Genomic DNA, 6,126 nt, shown 5'->3' on the forward strand with positions numbered 1-6,126 from the left:
AAAAAAAAAAAAAAAAAAGAAATAAACATGAAAAAAAATACTAAAATAACTGTTCTTCTAAACCTTAGGTTATAGTAAGGAAAAGAGACAATAATACAAGAATAACACAATAATATAATTAAATTGCATGTGAGAAACTTAAAATCACAATAGGAAAAAAATAGAGTGGAATAAGGGTGTTCCAGTTTATAAACACTGCAATTTAAACTGTGTTGGAAAGATTTATTTAAAGAGATATGGTTTTAGCAAAGACTTGAAAAGCATGAGATAGTTAGCTACATAGACATCTCAGGAGAGAGTATTCCAGGCAAAGAAAAGGCCAGTGCAAAATCCCTAAGGCATGTGTGCACTTAGTGAATATAATAAAAAATGTAGAGGTCAGGGTAACAGGAGAAGAATGAACAAGGGGGGAAGAAAAGATGAGATCATGTAAAAACTTGTGGGCAATTGCAAGGTCTTTGGCATTGAGCCTCCTGTGATTAAACTGGAAAACATAGTGGAGTTTTAAGTAAAGATGGGGTGCGAACTGACTTTTGTTTGGAAATGGCTGCTATGTTGAAAGTAGACAAAAGAGCAGTTCAAGGAGAAGGAGAGGTAAGTGATGCAGCTCCGTACAGCTACAAGAGCACAGAGGGCAAGATGCTCCGCCTGAGTAAGTCAGGAAAGCTGTCTGACAGAGGTTACCCTTGAGTTGTGATGTGATACTGATTGAATTTTGGTGCCTACCAGGTGGATAAAGTCAATGAGACATTTGTCTTTAGTGGGTTTATAAAGAGTAAGAGTTTGAGTTATCTCCACCCTAAAAATAATAAAAGAGATCAATACTGGGAGCTTGTAGCTTAATCTCTTCAAAGGCATCAGGAATTATAGATAAAAACTTTTTATAATTTTTGGGAACATTATAACTTGTTTACTTCATTTCCTACTATTATACAGAACCCTGGAATCAACAAGTATCACTCAAATTTCTTATATTTAGATAATAAACAAATACAGTGGCTGTTACGTGCTTCTTTCAACATCTTACATAACTCTACTTACACATACAAAATGACCTCAACATGCATTTTGAAACTCCCTTTCTATTGCAAATAATTTCCTTATAAAAGATTGTAACAGAAAATATCTGTATTCTTTCCTAATTGACCTAGAAATCCCCTAAGGGTGTCACTTATATTGAGCCCTCTTTGGTGGAGAGTACTTGTTCACCATGTCATTTGGAATTCCCAGGTGAGGAGTTTATTGAGAAGTACAAGAGTCAGCATTACTTTTGTTACTTTGTGTCACTTCCAAAACTTTGACTTTCCTATTCTTATGTACAAGGCCACCATGTTTTTGAAGCTCAACCCATCTAGTCTAGTTTATTCCACTAATGTCTATTCTAATCATTTTTCCGTAATAATTGAGGTCACAGACATCTGTCTTACTGTTTTTTTCTTCAATTCTGTTACCATAATTGTAATTGTTATGACTGTCATTAACACTAATCACTAAGTATATCTGGCTTACTTCCTTCTTTTTGACATGTTAGGACCACATGTGAGACTCCCTTGTTTTGACAAAAGCATTGTGAGCAGAAATGATCTATATCACTTTCTAGCCAGATAGTTTAATTGCTGGCTTGAGATTCTCCAGAGTACTTTTTTCCTCTAGCATGACAAGAAGTAATACTTGCTGATAGTGTTTACTGCTTTAGCCAAGATCCCTAAGTAGGTATGAAAAATAGAATGCTTAAGCAGACTTGTGAGGGGCTAGCAGCCTGAGTGAAATATACACATTTGTTTTAACCCGCTGATATATGGACGTCTGAATAGTGTAGCATGAATTAGCCTACTGTGCCACTAAGTTATGCATTCTTATAAAATTGAATTAACATATATGTTATTGGCTAATGTGTGGGCTGGTTGTGGTTGGAAACTGTTATTGTAAAGTGGAAGTATGACAATCCTTATTACACAGTGGCAAAAAAATTAAATTCTCAGCACTATATAACAAAATATATTTTATGAATTTAACAGATCTAGAAAAGAGATCGAAAACAAAATGCTAGCAGTGTGTTTCAGCTATAGTTGACAAATTACTATAAAAAAGAGATGAGCTCAGAAAATATTTGCATGACTGAAAGCAGAAGGAAGAATAAAAATAATCCAGAAATTCAGAGACTTGTAGGATTGAAAGATGTAGCTGTTTCTTATCACCAATTTACAAAATACAAAACTAAGAAGGCCTTTAAGTGCTAAGGGCTGATTAGAATACATCCTTGCTGCAAGATTCAAATGAGTGTTATGGCTGCCACAACAGCTGTTAAGACATCTGAAAGAATTTAGGTACCATCCGGCAAACTTCTCCCTTAGATAAAATGGCCAAGTAAAATGAAACTAGGAATATAATTTCTTAGGTAACAGAGGCAGATTATGTCAAGAAAGATACATAGAAAAAAGACGCGTTTATCAATGGACTGTGAGTATGAGTATTAGTACCTCAAAAAGAATAGCTCAAGTAAGAAAACCAAAGGTTTTGAGAAATTTGTACTACCAACGAAATCATGGCCCTGGATATGTGCTCTCCAAGGTGGTAGCCACCAGCCACATGGGGCTATTGACTGGGACATGTGGCTAATGTGATGAAAGAAATGAATTTTTAATATTTTATTTTGATGAATTTAAATTAAAAATCTGAAGTCTGTTAAATATTTTTCTGTTAAGCACAATTTTATTTTTTTGGAAAGCCTGTTTTCGCTGAAAATTTAGCATCATAACTGAGATATGCTATACATGTAAAATATACCCTACACTTTGCAAACTTAGTAAAAATAAAGTAAAATATCTCATTCATGATTTTTATATTAACCGTAAAATATAACATTTTACACATTTGGGTCAAATAAAGTAGATTAGAAAAATGAATTTTACCCGTTTTTTTTTTTTAATTTTTTAAAGGAATAATTTTAAATTGCTTAAGCGGTCTGCATTGTCTTTTAGTAAATTGCACCGCCTGGACTGAAAAACGGCAGTGAGAATTTGGGACTCTAAATCATCCTTGCACTCCTAGACTTATGCAGGCTTGAAACAAGCTGAGACGGCCAGCTGTCCAACCTCCAGGAAGTCATATTATCTACTTTTCCTGTTTAAATATGGCCAAGTAAAATAATGGGGGGGGGGGGCGGAGAACCTTCTCCAGAGAGCAGCTCAAGAACCATGGAAAGCAATGGACCATGGAGTTCCTTTCAGGATGGGATAATCCTCATCCCCAGGGAGTGGGCACTCATAATTTCTGCCCAAGGAGATTAATATGGAACATTTGTTGCTGTGTCTTCCATTACCCTCTCCCCATATATCAGATGGATGCAGTCAGAATACTTGTTATTTTGGTGCACAGAGCAAAATAAGCTATATTCAGATTGAAGTTAGAAACTGCTGAGCATAACCCCGAAACAGAAACAATCACCCATCATAAAATGATCCTGGCTTTGAGCTTGATGCCCCAACCAGACAGAACCGCTTCTCTCACTTGGAAAGTGTCTGCTTAGTTTCTAACTACAGAAAGGACAGTAAGCAGAATGTGTGGCACACTGTAGTAGCCATAAAACTGTTCACTAAATATTTCCAGCTTTCATTTTTCTTTGAAAAATTGTGCTGTTGGATCTCTTATGTGGGGTGGGGCCATTTGAAAACCTGTGATTTACAAACTGAAGGGATTTGTGTCACTTCTGGGCTGAAACAATCCTTTCTTATCCAGTAACCAACAGTTTTGTTGTTGGCTCCTGCTCTGTTATCCTGTGTACCTGAGTGGACATAAGAATGGAGCTTGTCTGATGAACTATAATAGACACAAAACATGAGCAAGAAATAAGCTTTGTTTTCTTGTGTCACAGAGACACTGGGCTGTTGGCAACCTTGGCTTATCCTAGACTATTCGGAAGGGCATACAGTTCTTGACATCTAATTAGATAATCCATTCAACAAAGGGGTCTTCATTCAGAAAACCATTCTCATGACTCTACTCCTTTTTATAAACCATATTTGTCTTACTTCTGAAATCTTAAACTTAATCTATCCTTGTACTAACCATTTTTAATTTATTTTGTAGACTTCCATTCTAAAACTACAGTTGTCCTTTGATTGTGATGAGATATTTAGTCTTTTAACACATCCCTTTCTCTGAGATTCATAGCTTTGGTCTGTCACCTAAACATAGAAGTTTAGGACTTCCTAAGCATAGGAATTTTGGCCTTTGTAAAACTCTATTTACATTGTTCATATTTGTCTGTCTTTTCTTTTTTCCTTCCTGCATGGCAAATTGAACTTTACTTGAGCCCTGTGATTCTGGAAAGCAGTGACATTTAAAGAACTCTCCCCATATATTTGAATTCCAGAAATGGCTTAAAGCAAGGAACTGCCCTTCTCCATGTTACTTAAGTAAGACTCAAGGATGCTCCAATTGTTTACCTATGAGATGGCCAAACAAAAAGTTACCATTCTTTGTCTCCTAAATTATTAATTGTACTGTTTTGGTACACTGACCAATCTGGACAAAATATCTGCTTACCTATGAGATGACCTCCCAAATTACCATTCTTTGTCTCCTAAATGATTAATTGTACTATTTGGGTATACCGACCAATCTGGACAAAATACCTGCTACCTTGACTCAACCAAATTTAATAAAGCTTCTCTACTCCCTCCAGTTTCCTGAACTTTGATAGCCCTCAGCCTCTAGCCTAAGCTCATATTTAATTCCTCCCTAACAGCTCCTCCAGAGCATGGACTGACCTCAAGAAAAACCATTCCCTGATCAACTGTCTAATCATGCGATCCTTCCCTTCCACTGCCCCATAACCACTCCCTCTAGCCTTGTTCACTCCTCCCTGTTTAAAAAAACAAAGCAACAACAACCAACAAGCCTTTCTGCCTTACCTTTGACATACTCTCAGATGTCTTGGCCCTTGCATTGTTCCTATTACAATAATACTTCCCCATTTTGTGAAATAATCTCTTTGAATACTGTCTTTCCTTATCTATGTTTTGATTTGTTTTTCAATTAACAATTTTATTATTGCTATTATTTATTATTATGTAATAAAATTTGACAATTTTATTACGTCTTTTGACAAACAGAACTTGCACATTCTACGTTGTGTTATTTCATGTTTCAACGTAATTTAATCTTAATTACTAATAATAGAATAAAGGAAATGATAATGAAAATTTAAATTCTTACACTTTGCATGCTACATCCCTACAGAGATTCTCTGATATTAACCCTGGTCACCTTGGCAGCTGCATTATTTTGGGTAGCGTGTTTCATAATTCCATTATCCAGCTTTATTTTTCTTTTCTTCATTTCCACACAGTCTTATAATCATACTTTTCTGTAGAATTTCTATATTTGTTTCCTCTGCTAGAAACATAATTCACATGCTCCTGATCCCCCCTCTTTTTTTTTCTAGTTAAGCTCTCAATGTGGAGGTCAGTTCATTTGGGAAACGTTCCTCAAACCCCTCATCCTGTTCCAGTCCCCTCCTATGTGCTGCTTCCTTCCCAAATGCTTCCACCCTCGTTCGTCCTGCTTCATTACCAAATGAGTGTTCCATCAAGGCATCATAATCCTGAATTGTATATATCCCTATTAATTTTTAGGTAAAATAATCATTTCTTTCTGGAAGGAAAAAAAACACTAAAAGAGAATGCTGAAAATAGTGCAATTTACAAAGCTTGAGTTATTCAACCTGGATTGCTATCATATAAGAAATATGGTAAAAATGTCCAGAATGGTTTGACATTATCAGTCTGGTCAACTCCACTGTGCCTGAATAATACAAGTTTAAGATAAGCCCTGTTTCCTATGGATCTATTCCTAATCTCCTGGAGACAATACAATTGCTTCCAATAACAATTTACACAGGCAGCAAAGTACAAATCTATATAAAGGAGAAAAAGCTCCTGAAGGCAATCACAGTTGAAAGATGTTACCTATCATCAGGCACACAATAAAAAATCTTTTTATATTATCATGCACAGCAGTTAGCACCCTATTGAACATACCTAAATGGGATCTTGATTTTAACTTTGAACAGAGAAGACTCATTGAAATATTTGATTCAAACAAGGGATCCCTTAAGTCTAA

This window comes from Cebus imitator, unplaced genomic scaffold (assembly GCF_001604975.1).
Source record: "Cebus imitator isolate Cc_AM_T3 unplaced genomic scaffold, Cebus_imitator-1.0 Scaffold631, whole genome shotgun sequence".
NCBI classification, from domain to species: Eukaryota; Metazoa; Chordata; class Mammalia; order Primates; family Cebidae; genus Cebus; species Cebus imitator.